Below are 27461 nucleotides of genomic sequence, written 5' to 3'. Positions count from 1 at the left end.
CTTCTCGGTTCCTTTGTTTGTAGACGAGGCTTCCATCTGTTCCGAATGTGTTGATGGTGTGTCCTCTGTTGGTGGGTTACTATATTTTGTGCCTTGCCTGGGTCCGTATTGAACTTAAGTTAGGTAGATGCTGAGGTAAGAGTTGCATGGGTTCGAGGTGCAATCGTTTGCTCTGACTTGGGTCACTCTTCAGGGGATATTCTCAAGAATGTGTGATAAGTACTGCAAAAGTAGCTTAAGGCAGCTCTTCATATCACAGTCTATCTCTGGCAAATATCGATGTGTTAACGTTGAATTCACAGCACAGAGGTACCATGCGATAGTCCCACGATAAAGCATCAAATGTCTGCGATAAAGTCAATGCTATGCCGCAAAACGCGAACGTAAAAAAAGCTGCAATGAGGCCAATCGCGATACAAAAATCAGCGAAAATCAGCGACAGGCCTGCAATTCACACACGTCAGGGAAAAATCACCATAAAAGTAGAAAAAAACATACAAACTAAAGCCAAACAACAGCAGAGCACAATGGATGTTGCCGGCGCAAGTACAGAGGACAACCAGAACCCCACAAGCCGCCAGGAGGACCATCCTGGGACCTCGGGGTCAGGGAAGGGCAAGGGCAAGAAGAGTAGGAAGAAGCAGTTCAGTCCGCAGGAAAAAAAGGATCCTGATAACGGAGGTGGTAGAACACCATCAACTACTGTTTGTCACCTCCACTGTGTCATTGACAACAAAAAATGGAATATGGCAGTCCATCGTGGACAAGGTGAATGCAGTCCGAGTGCTGAAGAGGACAATGGACGAGGTCAAGAGGCGCTGGAATGATGTCAAGCGCAAAACCAAGCAGAATCTCGCCAACAACCAGTAGGCAGCAATGAAGACTGGAGGTAGGAGTCCAGCGCCACAGAAGGACCTGGATGAGATGGAGGAAATGGTGTCCACAGTCATCAGTGGGGAGACTGTGGAAGGAGTTGGGGGACCGTACACTGCTCAACATGACCGGGCACAACAGCACCAGGGTGAGTAACAACCAGGGACTGGGGGGACGGGGGGAGCTGGGCACAATGGCAAACATGCACAGTTAAGTCAAGCATATCTGCAGACAAACCATGCCCCAGACCCCCAACTCCTTCCCAGAGATCAATGTACCCAAGTATGCAAAATCACATCACTGAACAAGCACAGAAGTCAAAGGCACACCGCATGTAAGGGAGAAGGGGCAGCAAAATCAAAGCTGCAGGGGCGACTCACACAAAATGTAGCACACACACATAACATGCAGAGCACATCAACATTGACAACAATGTGGTACAAACCGCAACATGTCCACCCCCCTTTTGTAAATCTTCATCACCACCCCCCTTTTGTAAATCTTCATCACCACCCCCCTTTTGTAAATCTTCATCACCACCCCCCTTTTGTAAATCTTCATCACCACCCCCCTTTTGTAAATCTTCATCACCACCCCCCTTTTGTAAATCCACAACAGAACACATGACACAACTGGTGCCACATTTGTGTAGAAACTGCCCAATCACATGTGACATTGCAGGGAATTGTGAGTTAATAATGTACAAGTACCAACACACATCTGTGATGTTGTCGAAATGTCCACTGTCCTGCATCAAATAGGCAGCTCCTCACAAACAGCCACAATGTACACAGTCATGCAGTCTGTATGTAAACATGTACAATCCAATAACATACATGTCTACACAATGTTAAACTGCAGCTCCCCTTCACATTGCAGAGGGAAGTCCAACACCTCCTGCAGAGCAGCCCGAACCTCTCTTCTCTGATGACAAAGAGGACCACCACACCTTCGGCTCCGACGCCCTCCAACAGCTTGTGGAGAGCCTCCGCAGCCCAGCTCCAGGAGCAGGGCAGTTCAGCTGCTACGAGGAGACCCCAGCCCAGCCCCTGCACAGACCACACATCAGGCAGCACCCACCACCACGGATGTCTCCAGGGACCTCCACGAAGAACACATGGCCTTCCAACGCTGTGTGTTGGGGTGCCAGGAGACTCTGGCTGCACAGGTGCGGGTGGGGTTTGACTGTATGGCAGTCACACGTTGATGTCTAAGTCTCATCAGGGACCACTCAAAGTCTCTAACGGACACCCACAGTCTGCTCCATGCTCTCCAATGGATCATGTCTGACATCGCTGGAGCTCTGATTCAGAGACTAGAACCGCTGTCCAGTCAGAGTGGCTCTAGCAATGTCACACAGGAGTTGGGACATATGCGGAGGTTGATGGAGACCATGGAGCATACGCAGGTGGAAATGGCTGCACACCAGTGAGAGGTACCTGGGTTCCTCAATGATCTCAAGACCATACTCATGGTATTGCTGGTACAAGGCCTGGTGCTGATGCATGCTGCTGCTACCACTACATCCACATCTACGCCCCCCTGAAGTGTCAGTGCCACACAGTGGAGCAGACATTCTACCTCCGGCCTCTGAGGTATCACTGCCACACAGTGCTGGATACAGAACACCACCACCCACACGGGAGGCACATGACACAGCAGAGGACGAAGATGCAGATGAATCTGTCTGCGTGGTAAGAAGGACGAAGTAGCATTAATCTGCCCCATTTGGACGGTTTCTGCTTGGTTCTGCCCTCAGCATCATCGCCTTCCACTGTCCCCTGATGCACTCTGCTACACTCACCTTGGACCTCGAAACGGACTGCCATATTCCGTTTGATTGCCAATGACACAGCACTCAGACTGTGGACTAAACTCTTCTTCTTCCTTTGGACTTGTCATTTCGTGAAGGACTCTTGCTGGCCCTCCAGGGACCTTAATTGGTATGTGGGGTTTGCATGGCCCTGTACTGTTCCAGCAACACCACACTGAATGTGCATTAAACAGTCATTATCACACAGATGTGTCATGTTTATGATCTTTCAAGTGTGGAAGTATGGATGAATGTCGGATCAGTGATTCCCGCTTACATCCATATTGCTCTTGTCGTTGGACTTGGCTCAGAGGGAGACACATTGCTGAATGTGGTCCGGGTGGCACAGGCACTACAACAGGGACACACGCATTAGTTACTTCCTTGTCCAGCTCAGTACGAAACCACGCCCAGAGCCCCGGGGTCATTGTTCACACGCTTACGCTGGATTGGCACATGCCAGGCCAGCCCACTCCGCTTACACTCACAGGGGACGACGACAACACTAAATGTCCCGGGTCTTACCTGTAGTGATCTGCTGATCACAGGTCTAGTTGTCAGCATGCCACAGCCACTCCCTCGGGGCTGGTATACACCCACACCACCACACCCATCCAGCACACGCGTCACAGGACATGTGACCCTGCCAATAAAAAGGCGGGGTCGCATGTGCTGGATGCCATTTCCACTCTATCTGGGTGTGTCTGTGTGCTTCTTATTTATGCATGAGGGCATAGGGCCCGACCACAACACATTCCCCAGGGCCGGAGGTTACTTGAATGCGAGTGCACCTCGATACTCAATCATAGAGGGTCCAGACTTGGTGGCACTGGGCACACTGCAGCCGGCACAGGCACACCACCAGAGGACGGTGACTTTTGGTGCCCTGGGGTAGGGGCACCTTAGGTGCTGAGACAGTGTGCCACCTGCGATTATGCCCCATCCTGGCGGTCCGGACTGCTAAAGATTTGTGTGCCCTGCTGGACTGCAGTATAGGTTTGAGCCAGCGGGCAGCGCGGGCCTTCCGCCACGTGATGTTGCCTCGTGGATCACAGAGTTAGAAGAACTTAAAGGGCTGAGCGGGTGTGCAGCCTGCGATTATGCCCTGTGCACTGATATGTTCTCGGCCATTGCGATATCAAGACCAATATTCAAGCATGCGATCTGGTGGGCCACTGTGCAGGGCTGCATGATATGGAGGCTGCCAAGGTCGCGGGGCCTGGGCTTGGAGCCTCCACCAGCATGTGGTGGGCCCTCTTGGAGACAAACCGGTGGCGGAAAGTGAGCACTGAGGCCTGGGTGAGCAGGGGTGGGCAGTCACCGCTGGGCGGTGGGAGGGGCTGGGGTGCAGCAGCGTGTGTGTGCAGGAGCGATCATGCGGTGATGGCGTGTGCAATTGTATGTACTCTGCCATTCCTATATCTGGACCCTGATTCAGATAAGGAACTTGGTGGACTGCAGTGTTTACCAGCATGTGGTTGGAGACACGCCGGTGGCAGCACGTGAGCAGTGAGGCCTGGGTCTGCAGTGTCGGCACTCTCTCACCCTCTCCCTCTCTTCTTTTCTCTGTCTCTCTGTTTCTCTCTCTCACCCACTCTCTCTCTCTTTCTTTCTCTTCCTCTCTCTCCCTCTCTTCCTTTCAATCTCTCTCTCCCTCTCTTTCTCTTTCTTCCTTTCACTCTCTCTCTTTCTCTCGCTTTCTATCTCTCCCTCTCCTTCTCTCTTTCTCTCTCTTTCGCTCTCTCCCTCTATTTCTCTCTCATTCTGTCTCTCTCTCGTTCTCTCTCTCTTTCTCTCCCTCTCTCTCTCATTCTCACTCTCTCTGTCCTTTGAACTGAGCGTGATTCTCCTTTCTTCTAACTCACATGCATGTTGAGTGTTGCAACATCAGGCAAATTGTTTTGGTCATGATTTCGTAAAGTTGATGTCACATATCTTTGTCGGAGGGGAGTCCGGGGGGGGGGCTTGTGGGCCTGGGGTGGTGGGGGCTGGTGTTGTGGCCCGCTTGGATGTCAGAGCTCCATGTTTGTTGGGCTCCATGGCATCTGCTGTTCTTTTGGTGTGGCTCTGGGCTGTGCTGGGCTCCCTTTTATGGTGCAGTTTGTTGTCCGACTTTACACCAGGTCAGAGCTGGTGTTAATTCCTGCTGCTAACGTGCCTTATTGCCTGTTTTGGGATCTCATCGCCAATCTTGCTGTTCGCTGAGAATGTTGCGGAGTGGTGTGTTCGCTGCTTTTTGCACGGAAACGCCTACTCTGCATCTCATTAGCGTTAGTTGCTGATGTCATCGGTGGCGATATTATTTGCGCCTGCTTTCGCAGGTAAACTGGTGATGTGGGCTGTTAGCACCAGCTTGTGAACAGGGTGATACATTTATCACCACTTTGGCTGTGATGAAGTGCCGATAACTCAGTGATACGTCCTTGAGAATATTCCCCTTCTTCTTCCACTGCCTTTAAACATTGGGTAAACGCTAGGCGAATTTTTGTCTGATGTTATTTGGTTGAGTGGGGGTGGAATTGAGAGTCGTTCTTTCTAAGCTTTGCTTCTGACCTTCTCTTGTCTCTTTTTGCTCTTTTTGATAAGGGGATGTCTTGCTCCGCTTTTTAGATAATACAGAGTTCTACAAATAATCCCACAACACGGTGGCCCAAACACGGCGGAGCAGGACTCATAAAACTCAACAACACCAAGAAAAGCGTTTCACTTTATTAAAATGCAAAGACTCTCTTTTTAAAATAAGGCTTGGGGTTTTATTTATGCAAAGCTTTCCCAGATGTCAATAAGCAGCATTCAAATAAACATAGAGATATATATTTATATGTAAGCAATAATAATACACTTAGTAAATGCAATAGTTAAATACATAAATATTACTAATGAATAAACAATCAGCAAATAGTACTGGACGTCTTGCAACAAATAATCAGAAAGAAATATACACTAAATATGACTTTGGATGTGCACTCTGACACACATCACAAAGAAAACACCTCAAATGCTCAAAGCCACAGGCCACACATCACAATAGCAATATTCAAAACTCAACATTTCACCTGGTGCAAACTCTGCATCTGCACCTTAGCCCACTCCAGACAAGGGGATTTACAGCCAGGGATAAGAGCCTCAGCAACCAGAGTTCGGCTGTACCGAAGTAGATGAGTCCTTCCCCATTCGGATTCCAAAATCACAGTTTCTAAGTCAACAACCCTCAGCTTTATAATCTCAAAACACACACTAGAAGGATTGAGAGTCTTCCACTCTGCGCCAAGGAAACTTACAGGAACTGGCCAGCTTCCAGGCAAGCATTTCACGGCAGGAAGGATTCCCAAATTCCCTCTATATTCTCACATGTTCCAGCCTTTATCTTGACGAAGCTTACAAAACCCTTCCAGGGTACATTAAACAATCTCTCACAAAACAATCCCTTGAACGTGAATAACCCAAACAACTTGTAATACTGTCTGTGTGTGCAGAAAAGCTCAAGCAAGGCAGAAACAGAATTCAGGATGACATGAGGCCACGTCAAAGGCAATAGTAAGAACGGAATAATACTTGCCAATGTACAACACAATACACATTTGTGCACCACTGCATATAGCATCACATACTTCATTTCTCAATGTACAGCACAGTGCACATTTGTGCACCACTGCTCACAATACTGCACTTCGAGACCAACAACTACTTTCCACACCTCTCTCTCTCTCTCTCTCTCTCTCTCATGCTTTCAAATGCACATCCCACATGTTCTGTTCTTGGCAAGGCTGTTCTACTATGACAGCTCCCATTTCAAAACTACGAGAAGAGAAACGAGGAATATGCAGCACGTCGTACATTCAGGCTGGGATAAAATAACACGCCAAAGTCAATTAAATTGATGGTAGTCAAAGGTCATCACGTAGTTTCAGACCACAAGAGTGCCTGTAACACTACAGGGGAGGGACCATTGGTTTTCTCTAAAAGTTGCTCTGTCCTAAAGATGACCATGGTGGGTGTTGTCCTTCTCTTCTGAGTCTGGTTCATGTTCTAGGGAAATGTTGGACGGCCCCTTATTATTGTTTCCTGGTAAGATGGGCAGAGAGATGTATAGGGTGTATTTTGGTGGTGGTGTCATGCCCAGCATTGAGGCTGGAAATGTGATTATCTTGCCTACAGACTCCGGTATATAGGCTGCATTTTGCTTAGTTTGGTCAGATCACTTGTCGATTGGTTTTATGTCGGGCCTCCTAGGGCTGCTTCTTACTTGTGATTGTAGGGCCGATGTTATACCCATTATTATTGAATTTAATGCCTCTGGAACAGTACACAGTCTTCTCACAATCTGGTGGCAGGTGCACAAGGAGCAAGAAGTTTGTTTGCCTCTGGCGTACTTTGTCCTCCCTGTCACGGAGTTGACTGTTTCCTCTATTTTTACAATTGAGATGGCCAAGGCTTGGATTAAGTCAAGCTGCAGTTATAATTTGTCTGACTGTCATGTCAGGGCACTTACTGTAGTACAGTGATATTGTGGTACTTATGTAAGCCATTAAGTTGTCCTGTTAACTGCTGGTATTAGTGTTTTTAACGTCGGAAGAAGTTAGGTTTTCCAGAATACTCATACTCTAAATAGGGGTGTGGACAAAGGAGTGCTAAAAATGTTGCTTCTGGGTTCTTTCCACTATCTCTTCTATATTTGTTGTGTTTTTTTTCTTTTTTCCCTGCTGCAGGGCAGGGCCACATCTAGGCACTGGCCTAGTCTGGGCTCCATTGATCCCATCTATCGCATGCTGGGTTAACTTGTTCTGCTGTCCTTTAGTTGCCACCTATGGGCCGGTGACTCATACCCCCGATCTAGGTATCTGGGCAACCGTGGTAGTGCTGCTTAATTTGATGCATATTTTGAGGGGAGTTTGAGTCTGTAGTAGGCTATCCATGGAAATTGGAAGGTCGGTTGTAAAGTGAGTGGGAATATCGCCTCTTTGATCGTTTTCCATGACATTGGAAAACTTCAATGTTTGCCAGCATACTGTCCGGAGGACTTCCTGATTACATTTCTGTTATGGTGCAGTTTCCTGGCTGCTGAGGCACCTGGTTACATCTTCTTTTGGTTCCTGGAGATGGTGTTATGAGGGATATTATGTCTGCCATCAGAATTAGTGTTGCCACTGAACTTCAGTAGGCACCCCATTTCATGGTTGAGAAGGGAATATATGGCTGGGTCGACTGGAAAGTTTGTCTGTGGAAGTAGTCAGCTATTGTTGTTTTCTTTGTTGTTCCTATGATGCCACCATTGTTACTGAAGCTGCCCCTGGTTATGTCCTTACTATCCTTTGCTTTCGGTGCTATGGGTGCTGATGTTGAACCTACCATTGGAGGACTAGGACCAGGTGCACAAACTGCTTCTTTAGTAGGTTGGGTTGGCTCAGGAGCCGCTGAGGTTGACATCATTATCTTGTTGGAATTGGTCATGACGCTTTGAGATTGAGGAGTTTGTGAATCCCCCTGGATAGGGGTGGAGGTGTCAATTGATTCTGGCAAATTGTTTCCAGATCCTGTGTCTTTGGTTTTTGGCTCCCTCTTTTTGGGACCATGGTTACCCTGTAGCTGGAGCAGCTCTCCAGGGTGAGCCGAGCTTCGGGAATAGGCATCTAAGGTGTAAAGTTTGTATATTATAAGGTGCGTGGGCAGACAACTGATGTTTTGTGCCATGCTATTACCTTGCCAGGGATCGTCTGACAACTGCTGAGACACCTACTTAGGGAAAAAAACTACCACACTTCCACTTTCTTCTGCCTTTTCTCTTTTTTTCAGAGGGGGGATGTGCCAAGGATGCACCAGGGGGCCTTAAGGAGGGGTGTCTTCCTGGGTGTCCCTGACCTGGGCTTGTAAGTCTGTGGCCCATGTTTGATAGGCAGTTGCTAATTTTTCTGCCTGGTCTGGCTGAGCTGGAAGGGCTAGGCATCTGTTACCACGCATGCCAAAACAGATGTGGCTTAACAACACAGTCAATACCATGTTGTTACCTTGAGTTCGATTACAACGCAAGTCATTGCACCAACTTGCTTTTGGGAAGCGCTGGACTTTGGAATAGTTTAAATTACTATTCCAACTCCAGTTTGTGTATCAGTAGGGAAGGTGTTAAGCTTAAAATCCTACACCAGTCTGTCACCACTTTACCTAAAGCAAGTTGTTGTAATGACTTGAACGTGCTATAGGATTTTTATTGCTGTTAGTAACCGCTGGGTAAAACCAATCAGTGGGAAGCAGTTTAAAATGTTGTAATGACCCCTACACCATAGGAGACATTTCAATGGTGTGGTGGTCATTACTTTTTGCTTTTTTAATAAATAAAATCCCCCTTTAGGGTTTTGTATTTAAAAAAAAACTTGATAAAAGTTTAACGGGTGTCCGACTTATTTGACCAAGCTGTGACAGTGGTTTCTGCCACTGTTAATAGATGACCGCAGTGCCAACGGACTTCTCTGAATGCGAAGAATGGGCTCACTGTCAGAGCGACTGACTATTTTAATGCATTGCCCTGAATGAGTAAATACCATATTTTGCGCTTGAAATCAGGCCCATCAAATTTCTTACACTTCTAGGATTTGGTCAATATAATATATGACAGCTTTAGTAATTCACATGGAAGATTGGGAATCCTCAGTTACTACAGAGTTTTTTAAAAATATTCTTGTGATGTGCTTGAAATGACAGAAGCTGACCAGTACTTTGTCATTTTATACATAGGAACTTCCATGTTTGGAATGAATGTTGGTTCAAACGAAAGGACCTGGGACCACAGTTCGATGGATGGCAGGTTCTGGATGCCACACCTCAGGAGCTAAGTGGAGGTATACTATGCCTGTTACATAGATAACACACACTTACATTAATAGGAGAATTGTTTACAGGAACCTTGTAAGCTATGTTGTTCCTTGAGGGAGGAGGGTCTGATGGCAACTATTTTGAATTCCGAATCGAAGGGGCAGTGGCGACTGCCACAATAAAGATGTAGTGGGACGGTTGGAGGGAGTGCGGGAGAGGGAGCGCCTGGGTGGGGGGTAATAATAAAAAAAGAAAAAGAAAAACCCTTACCTGGAGATGCTGCTTGCATCCGGCGTCGCACCTCGTCCTTCTAGGTTTCAGCAAGCAATGGGGCTGCATCACAGACTTCCTGCAATCCCCGCGCTACTCTTATGTCAAAGCAGCACAGGGATTGGTCTGGGCAGGCTGGTAAGACGATCCGCTCAGACCAGAGACACTGTGGGTGTTTCTCTAGCCTGGCTGTTCAATACAGCTGGGCTGGAGAAACCTAAGTGCACCTGTGGGTTTTGGACGGCCTGAGACAGCACGCCAAACACATATGCGCAATTAGGGTGTGCACATAGCACTCCTCCTCCCGATGCCCTGCTCCCCGTGCAAGCTGGCTCAGATCCGGCAAATGAAAAATAAAACAATGACATTGTTTTATATTTCACTTGCTGGTTTTGAGCCAGGCAGTGAGGCGACGTTGCTCCGCCATTGCGGATGAGCCATGGCGGCGAAGAGGGTTAGGCCTGCATTTTCACGGATCATGCGCTTAAGGAAGAGGTGTGGCGCCGCGGCCAGGGTGACTGACTCCGGAATCTGGGGATCATGGTTCGATCCCCGGGACCGGCGACAGATTAGCCCAGCACCATGTGACTCTGGGCAATAGCTTGCTTAATCTTCCTGACGGCCCCAAGCGCCTGGAGATCCTAGCGGGTGATGGTTCGCGCTTTAGAAATGTGGATTATATTATAATTATTTGAGGACATTTAGAAAACATCCTATTTTGATACGGACAAAATACCTAAAGAATTTGCACCCGTGTTGCCTTTGGAATTCAGAATAACTAAAGGAATAAGCTATTAGTAGGTATATGGAAATGTAGTGACTACTACTGAATAGTGACAATGGCCTTTGGAGCCAGGGAATGTGTAATCTTTGAGCCAGTTACTCTCCTGTGTAGAGAACGCCTAGGGAATGCAATTACACTGCAGACAATTAGCCTATGTATTTTGTTTTTTCACAGCTGCCTATAAACTCACGGGAAAATATAGGAAGATCTTCACATTCACTAGATAATAACATGCAGCCAGTGCAGTATATTCAAGGAAACTGGGAACGCACTGAATATCTGCAGATTAGACCCATTGGAAGTGGGGAAATTTAAAAAAAAACGGATTGATTGAGCACTGACAAATCTAGGGGCATATTATCAAGACAGGAGATACAATTATCGCCGCTTTATTGGCAGAAAACTGCAGATAACGCGGCGTTAATGGGCTTGATAATATGCTCTATGGAATTCCAATCGAAGCCAATGTTAGATGTCTTCTCATCTGACACGGGCTTTGATTGGAATTCCATAGAGCATATTATCAAGCCCATTATCGCTGCTTTATCAGCAGTTTTCTGCCGATAACGCAGCGATAATTTTATCTCCTGTCTTGATAATATGCCCCGCGGTTTTCAGATGATAAGGTGAACATGACTACAGTTACCAGGCCTGGTGCAAATACTGAAGTGCATCTGAGATCAAGTCGCTCTTCCACAAGTCAGAGGTATATAGGATTAGACAATCTCAACTAGCTAATGCAAGACTGTTTGCAAGAAACTTGTAGCAGAAGGTGATATCTCTTAGCACAAGCTGGCGTCAGTTATGATGACGTCACTTACCTTTCTTAAGAGTGTGAGGTGAGTCATAATAGATGGACAGTTAAGGGGTATTACAGCTATTCAGTTTGCCAATAAATACAATGGGGCAGATTTACAAACCCCCTACGCCACTAGTACATCTCTTTTTGTTACGTACTGGTGGCACATTTCACTGCTCCATATTTACATAGACAGGAAGAGCCACCCTGCGTGGCTTTTCCTGTTCTTGTAAATATTGCCCCTTTACACTCAGCACTTTGCGTTAAAGAGGCGTTCCATGAGTGTTGCTGTGGGTGTTCCCAATCAACACCCATGGAACAAGACACATTTTCAGATTTACAAGGAATGGTGCAAGGATGCCTGCGCCGGCGCATGTTAGCTGTTTGTGCGCCAGGCAGGGGAGAGCAAAGGAATGCAACATATTATTATAAATACGTTGCATTCCTGTGCTTTGGAAGTGCCACAGCGTGGCGCAGCCAAAGGGCTTGCGTTGCCGCGCTGCAGCACTTCCTTGTAAATCTGCTGCAATTTGTGTACATTTAACATATATCTCTGCATTATGTGATGTTCTCTGGTCCTCTAGATTTACCATTTTGAGTGAATGATTTCTGCAGTTTGCAGTTAATAATGTTAATGTTTTTACTGTCTCTATATGTCAGTTCTGATAAGCATCACATTGCAGTCACGCTAAATTCAAATGTAGGGGACCTTTTGAGGAGAACACTCTCTCAGCCTCCAAGTAGGCCTTCATTTGTATCCCTGGGCAGGAAAAAGACACCTCGAGGCTTGCATCTCAAAGAGTGGAGGAAGATGCTGGAGGCCAATTTATTAGTCAAAAATATTGGAAGGAGAAAAGAAATGCCATTGTTTAGAGGTTAACCCATCTGCCTCAACTATTTTGACTAATTTGGTTTTAGAAGTTAGGAGGGAGGGGGGAGGCCACCTGAAGTGTTAAAAGCAGCTGCCCAAGCTGTACATGATGGTTTGGGAAAGCAGACGTAAAACTGGGGAAGATAAAAGCTAATCTATATGCCTGATAGTTCAGGGCGCAATTATGAATTTTATATCTCAGGACATTTTTGACATTTTACAAGAAACACTGCTCGTCATGAAACCAGATAGAAACCGAACTTGTACTTTATGTAGATCACAAAACAGCAGCCAGTGCACTACTGTTACAGGCCTGACAGTCTATAAATTGTTCTATTTAAAATGATAAACACTTTCCAATTCTAATCAGTTTGATTCTATTATGTTTTTCATTTCTTATCATCTTGCTGTGGCTTTTCTATTCCGTTTTGTTTTGAAGATTATAGCAAGTGTTTCCCAAATTTTTTTAGCTTCTTAGGTCCATTAGTTTGGAGATCTGAAAATATCAAGCATGTCCATAACTCCATGTATCTCAAGGTACTCCATGGTGCCTTATTGTGGAGTATGCAAGCAAATCTCTGCTTGCAAACTAAAAATAATCTGTAAAGCTCAACGAATACAACTAGGTTAATGCACATGCTTCCTGAAAATACACAACAGTCTATAGCGGCCATCTAAACCTGTTCCAGTAATTGAGGATTATGCTTTGTAGTTCTCACAAACTACAGGTATTGTTTCCGATGGACAGTGCTCTTTTGTATATTAGTCAGATAAAGAGTTTGATCAGAAACATTGATTGGAAGACTGCAAGTTCACTAGAGCAGGCAAAGAGATCATTGCTAGTATGGGATCTAACACAACTGCAGACCTGCCAACTCACATAATGCCACTGTGTGTCACATGAAATGGGCTCCCCTCCCATGGTCACCGGGTGAGGAACCAATTTCACCAGGTGGCAGGGAAGATGAGCTGGAACCCAGTGCAGTCCATCTTGTCCCGGAAGGCTCTGACCAGCAGATGTCCATTAAGGGGTGTAAAAACACCATAGGACATCGGCAGCCACCTCCAAAAGATATTACTTACCTTGCTGAGAGTTGATGGTGAGTCAAAGTATGGAGGGTGCAGAAGTGTCTTTTAGTGCACTCTCAGAGTCAGAAGCAACCTGGATGCACTCAGTTTGAACAAATAAAGGGTAAAAATAGAACAAGGAATCAAATTTGGACAGTATATTCAATTGCGTGCAAAAGGAAAAGGCCCTGCAAGCCTATAATCATAAATAAAAAGGATCACCAGACTTGGGTCTGGACGGCCTAATGCACTGCTCTAATCACTCAAAGGAGTGTAAATCAAAAAGACTTCTATAATTGTCAATAAAGTTTTATCTATTCAATCGAATGTTAATCACAATATTCAAACGTCGATACAATAGACGACATCAAATTCTTGCTTGTAGTGCAGAAATTTCTTTATATGAAATCCATGGAAAATGTTCAAAATCACATAATCCCAATGTGGAGGAAACAATTCTTCAAAATCAATTCTGTTTAAAAGTCCCAATGCATTTCGGGCTTTAAGGACAGCCCTTCATCAGGGGAATCTAGAAAAACTGTATTTATGTTTTAATATAAAGCAACATGTCTGCAGACGTTTATGCAACTCAAGAGGATGCGAAGAAGGCAAAATAAGGGTGATAATGGAATGAAATATGAGTAAGGGAAAGATGGAAAGGTTATCAGAATAAATTGGCAAGTATGCCAGGGATAGTCAGTGAACAGGCTGTTGAAAACGGTGAAAAAACTGGGAAAAAACTGAAACAACCGTTATATTGTGGCTCAAGCAGTGAAGTGGTACATGATTATGCATCAGCATTCGAGCAGGTGACGAAAATAATAATAAATGAAAAGGGATGTGAACATGGCGTTCAGAGTTAAATGAATGGGCTTTTCAAATGATCATCATTGGCGTGAGGTGGTAAACGCGAGTCAATAGTGCCAGGTGTTGTTTAAACATGCGTGATCAAAAAACGTGAACAATACCGTTTAGAATAATACATGCACATAACTGGTTAAAGACGTATGTTAAAACTTACAAAGCAGAGCGGAATGCTCCAAGTATCATTGCCAACGGGTCCACACCACGAGAAACGTGAATGGTCTAACGAAGAAAAGACCAAAAGTGAAAAACACTTATCGACCGATTAGTGAAGGTGGCGAAAGTGTGAATTAAGGAATGTCACCAGAACACATTACATAGTAACGTGAAGAAGAAGTAGTCTTCAGAGGGGCAGTTCTTTACTCTGAAAGAAACGTGCGGAGTATAAGGAACAAGTGTAACTTAGTTAACGTGATTGATAGAGTAGCGAATTGGATAAAACAACTCACTAAGAGTCGTATGTAGAACGGCTTGCCGGGAACCCGGTGGTAGCTGGCTCAGCAGAGCGTGATCTGAGGTGAGCCGGGCTAGCGTGATGTGGACCCATTGGCAATGATACTTGGAGCATTCCTCTCCGCTTTGTAAGTTTTAACATACGTCTTTACCAGTTATGTGCATGTAATATTCTAAACGGTATTGTTGACGTTTTTTTATCACGCATGTTTAAACAACACCTGGCACTATTGACTCGCATTTACCACCTCACGCCAATGACGTTCATTTGAAAAGCCCGTTCATTTAACTCTGAACGCCATGTTCACATCCCTTTTCATTTATTATTATTTTCATCATCTGCTCGAATGCTGATGCATAATCATGAACAACTTCACTGATTGAGCCACAATATAACAGTTGTTTCAGTTTTTTCACAGTTTTTTCACCGTTTTCAACAGCCTGTTCACTGACTATCCCTGGCATACTTGCCAATTTATTCTGATAACCTTTCTATCTTTCCCTTACTCATATTTCATTCCATTATCACCCTTATTTTGCCTTCTTCGCATCCTCTTGAGTTGCATAAACGTCTGCAGACATGTTGCTTTATATTAAAACATAGATATCGTTTTTCTAGATTCCCCTGATGAAGGGCTGTCCTTAAAGCCCGAAATGCATTGGGACTTTTAAACAGAATTGATTTTGAAGAATTGTTTCCTCCACATTGGGATTATGTGATTTTGAACATTTTCCATGGATTTCATATAAAGAAATTTCTGCACTACAAGCAAGAATTTGATGTCGTCTATTGTATCGACGTTTGAATATTGTGATTAACATTTGATTGAATAGATAAAATTTTATTGACAATTATAGAAGTCTTTTTGATTTACACTCCTTTGAGTGACTAGAGCAGTGCATTAGGCCGTCCAGAACCAAGTCTGGTGATCCTTTTCATTTTAGTGCACTCTCGGCATGAAGCTCCAACCCCTTCATGCCCCCCCACCCAATTCAGTGTGGTGAGATTTCTTTTCAACTCGTCAGGTCTGCAACTCACACCGATTTGGACAAAGGTGAGATGTGCTCATAATAAATCCTAGAAGCCACATATCGTGAAAATTAAGAATCAGTTACAAACCTACTGATACATGAGGCTTGGGGGCATATTATCAAGGACCAGTGTTAAAATTATCGCCGTTTTATCGGCAGGAAACTGGCGATAAAACGGCGATAATGGGCTTGATAATACGCCCTTGTTAATTCCCATAGAAGCCCATGTTCTTGTGTTAACATGGGCTTCTATTGGAATTAACAAGGGCCTATTATCAAGCCCATTATCGCCATTTTATCGCAGTTTCCTGCCGATAAAACGGCGATAATTTTAACACCGGTCCTTGATAATGTGCCCCTGAGTTATCAGTAACTAATTTCATACTGCCCGAAGGAAATTGCTGTTACAGGATGCAAGTTATTGTATTTCTCATAATAAGCCTTGATGGAGTGCAACCATTCAATGACAACGTTACCACTCTCTGTCCTCCATAGGATTATTCCAACTGGGACCAACATCTGTCAAAGCGATCAAGAATGGTGATATCAACTTGCCATATGATGGGCATTTCGTTTTTTCTGAAATGAATGCAGACCGCAAACTATGGGTATACGATCAAGAAAATGAAGATTTGGAGCTGGTTCAATCAGACACCACCACGATTGGTCAGTTTACCAGGACCAAGGCAGTGGGCAGCGACGATTTTGAAGATGTCACTGGAAATTACAAATATAAAGAAGGTAATGCAGCATTCATAGCATATAGAATAATGCACTCTTACAATTTTTTGTTTGTGTACAATGTGCACCTACACACACTAGGCTACACTCATGTCTATTTAACTGTACACTAAATGACCCGATGAGAAAGACTATAAAAGCAACAAGCTTCTTATAAGGACACCTACAATATCTCAAAGGATTGGGGAGCAACAGTCTGGGGTTGGACGTCCTAAGGAGATTTGAGACCTTGGACCCAATTTTAATTTATATTTTTTTGTTTTTGTTTTATATAGCCCAAACTACACGCGAGACATCGGGTTTCAGAGCGCTTTACATGAGCACCAGTTTTGTTACAGAAGGACACATTCATTTTTGTTAGGCACAGGGAGATTAAGTAATTTGCCCAGAAAGACAGGATGTGGAGCATTGTTGCTGGGACTCGAACCTGGTTCCCTTGCTTCGAGGTCGGCTGCTCTAGCAGTAAGGCTACATCCTCTACTCCTTCTATGCAAGGACAAAAATAATACCCTTTACTCAACTTAAAACTGAATATAAAATGGCAGAGACATAGACTAATAAAAGACATACAAATGAGACATGCCTTCTATTCAATGACACAGGATAATGGACTAAAATGGTAGAGTCGCTATTAGAATACTAGACACATATGATGAAAAAAAGCTATATTTTATACATACATCATACTTACAACTAACTAACAGAAAGCCCTTCAAGCAGTAAAAAGGCAATAAAAGAAAGATACACCATAATTTGATGATAGAACATGAGAGGAAGCCTTCATGTATGATTGAGAAGTTTTGATGAGGTTCATCCTTCAGATTAAAGTAGTACAATTTTACACAGCATATTATGGAAAATGAAGAAGTTCAGTAGAGCCGAAAATGATAACTGGCTGTGAAAATGTGGGCAACACGGTACCTCCATACATATACTATGGGAATGGCCAGTCATTCAGTAGGAAGTGGTCAAAAACACTAGACTGAGGAATATGGTCAGTACTGATATACATGAGGTGGGCCTCTTTCTAGAGTGGCAGAGTGGGGGCAAAATGATGGGCTGGAATGCCACTGGTTCAACTATTTACAAGCATTCATCCAATACCCTTTTTTCTGTTTGTCAGAAGCAGTGGTGGTTCCTCCTAAAGGGCGGAGGAGAGTCGCCCGCCTGCTGTGAGCGCAGCAGATACTTGTAAATAAAGAATAGTCATTATTATCATTTGATTACAGGCAGTGAGTGTCGTAGTATGAGGGCATGGATGATAGCAGCAGCATGATTAGGATGACCTGTGGGGCTGGCTGCCACTGTGGAGTGTGCTTGTTGGATTGGCTGACTGTCTTGTGACGGACAGCCCAACATGGGCATTTCAGAATTCACCAATCCCAGTGGTGTTAAATTGCTGGGGATTGCCGGCACAGGCATCTAGGCTCAAAAGGACTGCTGTACTAGCTTGCTCAAACCAATCCTGGCGCTTCTCTCATGCTGAAAACAGCATCGGAGGAGCTCCAGGATTGGTTAGGTTTGCGCTGGCTGTAAGAAGTCAACCACCTTCAGATCAATCCCTTTACTGTGGCCCTGCAGCAAATCCCAATCAGCCCTGTGTGCATGCAGCACACACCAGCCTCAAGAGGTAAACAGAAATAAAGAAACACCTGTCCACGTTTTTATGCTGCCTTCTCATTTGGGGAAGGTGGGTTGCAGGCTGGGGAGTCTTTTGGGGTAAGGGGTTACATCTGCAGGTTGTGCCACCCGTTCAACATGTCAGGTTGTACTTCACGCTGCCGAATACAAACCCAGAGGACTAAAAAAAGAGACAGAATACGTCAGAAACAAAACCTGTGAGAAGTGTTCGGTCAGGATCTCTGGAATAGTGATAAAAGCTGCTTTTGTCTTTCACGGTACCCACTTCTCAGCAAGCATGACGCATAACAAGCGCCTTGAGACCCTCCGGGTGAGTAGTGCGCTATATAAATGCTATGATTGATTGATTAACTCCTGAGGAGTTCCAAGAAAGGAATCACGTTTTACTCCTTTTAAGCTCCATTGATAGAGCGCTGTGCTTTAGTACATTTGGATTGTCACTCCCCAATAAATCGTAAGGATTGAAAGGGCCTACTGTTTCAGAGCATTGCATACAAAGGGCCTAGTCATTCAGTACTGTGTGATACAGACAGCATTTTGACACCGTATACAGGACTTAGCCTGTTGTCTGAATGCAGATATACTCAGTAGCGGCCCGTCCCATGCCAAAGGGCGGGAGTGGTGGAGACGGTTTGGGTAAAATAAATAATGATAATAATAAAAAATAAACTTACGCTGCTGCCTCCAGCGCATTTGATCTTGCTGCTTCTGGAACTGGGGCTGGGCACACACGCCCAGCCTGCCCTCTGGCCAATCCTGAAGCAGCTCTCACTTGAGAGCAGCTTCAGGATTGGCCTGAGCATCGGCAACTTGCACTCACATGCAGACTGGATGCCTGTGCCTGCTCTCTCCAACCCCATCAACCCAGCTGAGGCTGGACGCGAGCTTCACTGCGCATGAGGGGTTTGGCTGGCCTGAGACGGCCGTCCAATACCTGGGGGCAGATTTACAAGCCCCTTGCGCCACTTTTGCGTCACTTTTAACATGGGAAAAGTGACGCAAAAGTGGTGCAAAGGGCTTGTAACTCTGCCCCCTAATGCGCAGTGAAGGGAGAGCGCACCACTGTCCCACCAGCAGTGTCATCCCCTGGACCCACCCGCAAGACTCATTAGAGTCCTGAGTGCGGGTTCAGGGGATTCGAACAAAATGATAATAAAACAGGTTTAAAACACGTTTTATTTTCATTTTATGTACTGGTGGTGGCCACCGCTGGATATACTGCTATTAAATACTGTCTGTAGGACATGGTCAGCTGACTACCTAGACAACATTAGCTGTGCCCGTCTTGAACATGACGACCGATGGCCTTAAACAAACCCTTGACCACTGATGAGGTTTATGACTGCACACCATTATGAGTACGGCTAATGGGAATGCCCTTGGGTCAAACTATCTGATGGCAGAGTCTTATAAAGCATTTAAGGACCTCTTTGGCCCACACTTCCTGGAGGTCTGCACCAAGCGAGTTGCATAAATGAGTCCCATGTGTCTCTGCCCTCCAGGTGCCCCAGTCACAGTGGCTCTGCCCGAGATGGCACCCCGCCGGAGGCGGTCTCAGTACAGGGTTTAATGCAGTGTGTCTACAGTGCAGCATTCATTTCAGAAATAACTGTGCAATGCGATTGGGATGGAAAATAACAAACTATTTTATGTTGTTTCGGTAAGGTTATGACTAAATATTTAGCCCTTTTGGAAAAGGAAAAATGGAACAACTGACTTCTGAGAATGAGATTGAACTAAGTGGAAGGACATCTAAAGTCGTAAAATGGAAATGAAATCATGTGATATGAAACCCTTCCATTAAATGTTCCACGGTTCTCCAAGTCTGCTTTTAGATGTGCTGCACCGCACGCTAAAATAGCCCCACTAACATGTTTTGTACATTTTAAATAATATTCACTGCTCGTTTTGCAAGCCTATATTCCAGATTAAAAATTGTGAACATTGTAATTTAAAATGGACACCAATTAGACAAAACAGGGTTAGGTTCGGATAAACTGGTCTCTATATATATATTTATGATCCCGATCATAAAACTGAACTCGGTAAAACCTCTTAATTAATTGAGAATGGTATAAAAAATCAACACAGACATAGAAGACCCAGCTCTTGGGCCCCAGGACTACCAAATCAAGAATGCAGTTCTCCCTGGGATCTCATGACTGCGTTCAAATACAAACTAATGGTCAGGAGTGGATCACATATTTTAAATGTATCCTCACTCTGCGTCCTTTTTTTCATCTCTGATACATGAGTTGTCAAATCATGCAAGTGGGTAGGGTCCGTGCTTCTAGTCCTCCCTCTTACACATGATTTTATTAATTGACTGACTGCCCCATGCACTAAGCCAGAGTCACAAATGTAATAGGACGCTGCAAAATGCAGCACCCATGTCAAGGAGAATTAGCAAGGAGAATTAAAGATATTTCTCCTCATTACGCCACTATTATGCACTATTTTGGTGCAATTCTGTGTTTACAAGTCATTGTAAATATTGGATTGCCTCAAAAATCATGGGTGGATGCATGGGAACAGCCATGTTCCATCTATGTAATGTCTACCTGATACAAGGTAATACAGGGCAAGGCTAAGCGCTGCATTGCTTTGTCTTATGTTTTTTACAATACTATGCACAACCACACAAATAGAGTTTTGCCAGGCTTTGTAAATCCAAAATATATTTTGCATCAGGGCTGCGCCAAAAAAAGCATTTTGCGATGCAGGGCACGCAACGAAATTCGTTTTATTAATAAAATTGTTTACTTACCTCCAGTTTTCCATATGCCGGTTTTTAGCACCCCCACCCTGCCCCTTCCCCGCCCCGCCTCTCTGCCCCACCGCAACTCCCTCCATGGGCCGCGGCTGCTAGCTACTTCACTGAGGAGAGGAACTCGGCCTCTGGACTGTTAAAGCATTGCAACGCAGAGTTCACCTCTTTCCTATACTAGAGCAGCATTGCAGTAGTCCTTATGGATATGGGGATGTTGTTCCAGGTCCTGGGTGCATAGCTAGAAAGGCCTGCCTTCTTGTTCATTCTGTTTTTTACACTTATTAGTCTGCATTCTGTGGATGTCCTAACTGCAAGTGAGCTAAGAACCACCAGAAATTATAAGCTTGTCTGCAAGATAAGCAGGATGCTGGTTGTGATGGCTTTGTAAATGATAAAGCTGGTTTTGATAATGGTGTGGGCTGGCAAGGGGAGCCAAATGAGTTCTATCCATATGGGGTAATATGATAATACTTCTTCAGGTCTTGGATGAGAGATACTGCAGGGTGGAGGATGCCCCTATGGGGTGCCAGTGTGATGGGTGGGCCATGAAATTTAAAGGATTACCTCCATCCAGATGCGAGGGTATGAGGGCTTGAACAGTAGTTCTGAATATGCCTTCTGGAAGTAACAGTTTGACTCTCTTTAGAACACAGCGCTGGTACAAGGCCGTCTTTGTATTTTTGGCGATGTGTTCCTTTATAGTGAGGTTGGTGTTGAGGGTGAATCCAAGTGACTTGGCATTTGGTAAAATTTGGGGTTTGAACATTGAAGGTTCATATTATTGAACCAGGTACTTATTGTGCCACTTTCATCTAGTAATCCTTGTTCCAGTAAAACTCATCTATTTGAATTCCTTTCAGATTCCAAAGTGTTTTCATATTTACGGGGTTGACCATATGTTGTGTACAATAAATAAGGTATGTGTACCTAATGTGTTAATGCAGCAGATGGTGTTTTATTTTTAGGCTTCAATACATTAATCTAGGCCTATTCATATTAGTTAGCCAAATGAGGTACCATTACAACCTACTTTTGTGCCTATATTCCACCATATTTTACGGATGTCACATTTATTCCATTATTAAAAAATTGCTGTGAGGAAATGCTTGTATGAATCAAGGCACACACTTTTTGCATTGTTGGTGAGATTACAAGTGTCATTTGTACATTAAAGTCATCAACCAGTGGGAAGAATTAAAAAAGGTTGACATTTTAGTGGTCAAATTGAGGACTGCAATACATCATTAATGGACCAAGCTGGGAAAATGAGAGACACATCCCACAAATATCTGGTGGCTGGTTATCAACTTCAAGTCTGGGGCACAATTATCATGGAGGTTCTCTTTAAATTTATGTCTACTGGAGTGGGTTCTCCAAAAACTTGAAAGTAAGGAGGTTCTCTTTAAATGTATGTCTACTGGAGTGGGTTCTCCAAAAACTTGAAAGTAGTACCCGTGGTTTGCTGACTTACATACGTACTGAAAGAATATTCTTAGACATTTGTACGCTAACTTATTCTTATAAGGAGATGCATGCCCTTGATAGAAAAGGATGCTTTATTAGACACATTGGAGTATCCATTGGGAGCCTTTGATATACCCGATTGCAGAAGGTGTTGTCTTATCTCTATAAGAAGTGTGCATGTTAGTAGTCAATGCTGTGTGTATCACTGCAGAGGATATAAAGGTCAAAGGTCATATCCTTGCTGTCATTTTCATTTATGTAACTCAGTTTGAAGCTGAGAATGCGGAAGTGTTGAGCACAATTCATGCATTTCATGAGCAGGCAAGTATGAGCTGGCAGTGCAGACAAGGGGATATTCCTCTGTAACAGCTCTGTGTCTGTCCAGTATGGTACCAGAAAGTTGTGGCCTAAATATCGTCTGACAAAAATACACTGCCCTAAATAGTGTTTAAAAAATAGAAACTCATCGGAATTAATAAAAGGACATCTACATCTCCTGATGCGTATCAGATTGTAACATCTGCATGGGGAAAATGGGTGTGGGCAAGTCAGTTTGCTCACAGGCGGCCCATGTTGCCCATGCGGTAATTCACTTTTGACTCTGATTTTCTCTACCAACAAAAACGACCTTTACATACAAAACCTACCCAGCATCATCGGTGAGTTCCTAACTGGGGCAAATGGTCAGCCATTCACTGGAGTGCAGCGAGCTACTGCACTGCAGGAAGCTGCACATCCTAAGCAATTATTCGTTGAAATTAAATGGGGGTATTGTTAATGGCTGTCTGATAGACAATGATAAAAGTAATGCTATGTTGTCTTCCAACCAGGTTCCAAAGAAGAGAGAGCTGTGTATGAAAAGGCTACTGCAAAACTTTATGGTAAGGAGTTTACGTCATTCAGTGCCGAAGTGGACTCTAGCAGCGTAGCTGCAAGGAGACCGGAAGTAGCACCCGTGGCAGAAGTTACCTGCAAGTTCATGAAGTTCAATCCCCCGGTGGTCGGTCAGGATGTCAACTTGATATTGAAATTGACAAACAGCACTTCTTCTGCCAAGGCTGTGAAAGTTAACATTGATGCAGCATGCACCACTTACACCCGAAGAGAGATGACGTCATTCATGTCCAGCACTCACGCTGTCACGCTGGGTCCCAAGGAAGGTATGAGTTCACAAGACAATAAACATGACCTTGCTTTTATTTACATAAACGGTTCACGTTACTGAACATGGATGGTGCAAGGGATAGAGCATTAGGGCCTGATTCACAGAACTAACTTAAGACAAAATCCTAAACTTACTACCAATTTCGTATTTACAGAAGGCACTAGGATTTTTCACAGTTTAGTAGTAGTAAAGTTGAGAAAAATCCTAATTTGAAGACTTTCGGTATTCACAGAAGGCATCTAGGAGTCCTAAAGTTAGGACTCCTAACTTTTGTGAATACCGAAATGAGTAAGTGGCTTCTGTGAATACCAAAATGAGTAAGTGTCTTCTGTGAATACCAAAATGGTAGTAAGTTTAGGATTTTGTCTTCAGTTAGTTCTGTGAATCGGGCCCTTAGTGTCCTCACCAGTCAGGATATAAAACTATTAATGTGGGCTAAATATATGTAAACATAAGGCAAGGAATGCAGAAGGTTAACTCTGAGCAATGTGATAGCTGGCGATAAAAGGAGCCCCAAGTCTCCTACTAGGACTCGTGTAGGGGGTTCTATAAAAAATTAAAGGCCCTGATTTAGAGTTTGTCAATCAGGTGTCCTCTGACGCAAATGTAGCAGGGTACCCTACCCTCCAAACCCTTGGTCTGCCCACCGCATATAAAAAAGGGTGGATCTTAGGTTTTCGTTCGTGAAGCCCCAGTTGGCTCTACTGTTTGAACACTCCTTCCTACAGGCCAATGAAGCAGGTGCGGTCAGAGGATGGACGTTACACCGACCTCTCTATTTAGGGGGGATGGTGTAATGCAGTTTTTCCTATCCATCAACACCATCAACATCAAAAACCTGGCACCGAAGGGCAGGGAAAAAAACAATAAATCCCCCCATGACCAGGGAGAAAACTCCCAGAGTTTGAAGATCATTATTTTTTTCCAAACTTTGGGAGCGGTTTTTGGCAAACAAAAATTAAAAAATGTTTAGTGGGTGGCAATCAAACCGGCGGTGGCTGTCCAGCAAACATTTTGTGCATCTAAAGGAACTGCTACGAAGGTGATTAAATCAATGTTCATAGATGGCTTAGCAGAGGTAATGTCCTTCACCATCCTGACCGACACTACTCCGACCGCAAAACTCAAAGTCAGACCCATAGTGCCAGATTTACAAAAGTGTCACCCAACACAGCGCAGCACCCAATAATGCTGCACTGTGTTGTGTGACAGGGAGTGACCAGGATAGGTCCATATCTATGACATGGGGTACTCCCCCCCCCCCTCCCTATCGCTGATACAGAATGTTGCTCCCGATCACTTCGCACACACCTTCATGCCATAGTGTAAGGGTATGTGAGTGAGTCTAGAATAGGTTTTGTACTGGAAGGGTTCCCTTTCAGTACAAAATACTATAGACAACTTTTAAAACTTTTCCTACTTTGCAGGTGTGTTGTACAGTGCAGCACAAATGCAAAGTAAATAGAGAAGAATTGGAAACCTTTCTCTTTTTAATGGCTGCATTCATGCAGTGTTTATTTTTGACACAAAACCCTGTCTTCTATGGTTTGTAGACAGGCTTTGTGTCAAAAAGCAGGATTTGATGGAAGTGAATTGGGGTAGTATTGTTTATGGGATCAAAAAACAGATAGATTGTTTAGAATGCTTGCATCTCTGGATGGTGGGAAGATACAATGTGCTTCAGATGATTATCCTTCCTAGAGTTATGTATTACTTTAGGGCGGTACCGCTGGAATTAACCAAAATACAACTTCAGGGAGTCCAATCTATTTGTGATAGGTTTCTATGGGGACAAAGGAAAGCGAGACAGGTGTTTAAATATATAATGTTAATAAGTGTTGAGGGTAGAATCATCTATCCTCCAGGCTGAGCGCAAAGTTGACAATGAAACACCAAGTTTCTTATCCTAGTTCATGTATTTTATTGTCTTCATGAGAGCATTTCAAATGTTCGATTTAACACAACTCTGTACAAAGGATTTTCCTTGCATACATAATTCCATTCTTATGTAGCCAAGTTGTTGCAAGTTATCTCAAACTTCATTACACCCAATGCATTTCGGGTCCTATTAATTTGACCCTTCGTCAGGGGTCTGTAAACAAGGGACAGACAGGACCAAATTAATCACTCCATATAGATAATTTACATCAATCAAGGTCAATGCACTGCAGCGCAATGAAGTTTGAGATAACTTGCAACAACTTGGCTATATAAGAAAGGAATTATGTATGCAAGGAAAATCCTTTGTACAGAGTTGTGTTAAATCGAACATTTGAAATGCTCTCATGAAGACAATAAAATACATGAACTAGGATAAGAAACTTGGTGTTTCATTGTCAACTTTGCGTTCAGCCTGGAGGATAGATGATTCTACCCTCAACACTTATTATAAGTTGAAAAGGCACGCCCTGACTACGTGCGACGACTAGAGCGCTACCCTAAAAACTTGTATATTTAAGTTAAAACACAGTTTAAATTTGGAGTGCACCGGATAATACTTTGTTTCATAAATATATAATGTTACCATACAATCGGGGGGGTGGTCGGTTCCTAATTTTACCTTTTAATATTACGTATGTATACTTCCATACGGATATTGTTGACAGGGGAAGATGTGTCAATAGCGGTATCACTGTCAATACATCAGATGTTGTTAGGATTAGAAGCTAGAAACCTTTTAGTCAAGTTCTATGAACCATGGGGTATATTATCAAGGAACAGAGTTACAATTATCGCTGCTTTTGCAGCAGAAAACTGCAGCTAAGGAGGCAATAATGGGCTTGATAATATGCCCTTGAGAATTCCAATAGAAGGCCATGTTCTGCTGTGAACATGGACTTCTATTGGAATTCTCAAGGACGTATTATCAAGCCCATTATCACCGCTTTAGCAGCAGTTTTCTGCCGCTAAACCGGCGATAATTCTAACTTTTTTCATTGATAATATGCCCCCAAGTTACTTGAAAAAAACTTGTTTTAAGGTGGTGCTCGCACTGTATAAGTTCTGGAAATCGGTACGGAAAATGTTAGACATCGCACGGTTTAGTTATTATACACCGTTATCTATTTTCCCCCGCTATATTTTGGGATTTTAGGATGCAAAGTTGGAGGGCTAAAGGTATTAGACAATTAGGAGATCTCTACGAGGGGGGTATTGGATTCATTTTCAGGGGTAGTGGATAGATATGAACACCAACAAAAGGAATTTTTTTAATGTCTGCAAGTTCGGGATTTCCTATTTAAATATCACATGGGCAAGGGCATAACCACGTCCTCGATGGTTGAGGCAATTAGAAGGAGGGTACGGCTAGGGGTATTGTATGCTATATTAATTGAGACACAACCAGATGATATGACTGCACAAACTGTTAAATGGAGTGAATGGCTGGGCCAGGAAGGCGATTATGTGCCGCAATCAATTGATATGGTAGTAAAGATTTTGTTATCGGCGAATCTGAAAGCCCAACAGTACAAGACAATTTTTGATTTGTATCATACACCTGAGAGGATGATGAAGTGGGGGACTCTAATGATGGGAACTGCTTTAGATGCAGTATGGAAAGAGCTGGCATTGTGCATGGGTTTTTCGATTGCAATGTGCTTCAGCAATAAAGGGTTCAAATAGACCTAGTTGTTGTCGGAAATCTTAGGGCTTCAAATTTATATGACAATGGATATAATGCTGATGTGGGTTTGGGATAATCTACAAATTGATCAGCCGGCATATAAATTCAGATATATTATATTAATCGCAGCCGCAGTGGCACGGTTATGTATTGCATCAGTTTGGTTGCAGCGGGACGCCCCTACGTTTGAGATATGGCGGGTTAAATTTTATAACATGTTTAATTTGGAATTTGGGGCCATATGTATCAAGCTAATTAGCATGCGCAAAGGCCGAAATTCTGCGAATTTCGGCCTTTGCGAATGCTAATTACCTAAATGGTATGTATCAAACATTTTTGCATCAAAATAAGGAATCGCTAAATTTGCTATTCCTTATTTTGCAATTGCACTTAAGGAATCGCAAATTTTGCGATTCCTTAA

General features: G+C 43.9%; 1 pseudogene across 1 annotated transcript in view; it reads left to right on the top strand.

Annotated features, from left to right (window-relative positions):
* The window catches only part of LOC147705975 (protein-glutamine gamma-glutamyltransferase 6-like), a 145258-nt pseudogene that overhangs the window by 49749 nt on the left and 68048 nt on the right, over window positions 1-27461 (top strand). Inside the window, exons 8-10 of the transcript XR_015297377.1 lie at window positions 9416-9519; window positions 16130-16375; window positions 23081-23410. The product of XR_015297377.1 is annotated as a protein-glutamine gamma-glutamyltransferase 6-like (transcript). The remainder of the gene's footprint in view (window positions 1-9415; window positions 9520-16129; window positions 16376-23080; window positions 23411-27461) is intronic.

This window comes from Lissotriton vulgaris, chromosome 7, assembly GCF_964263255.1.
Source record: "Lissotriton vulgaris chromosome 7, aLisVul1.2, whole genome shotgun sequence".
In the NCBI taxonomy this organism is placed as follows: domain Eukaryota; kingdom Metazoa; phylum Chordata; class Amphibia; order Caudata; family Salamandridae; genus Lissotriton; species Lissotriton vulgaris.
Note: the sequence above shows the minus strand (reverse complement) of the source record. Positions and strands in the feature narration are given on the sequence as shown.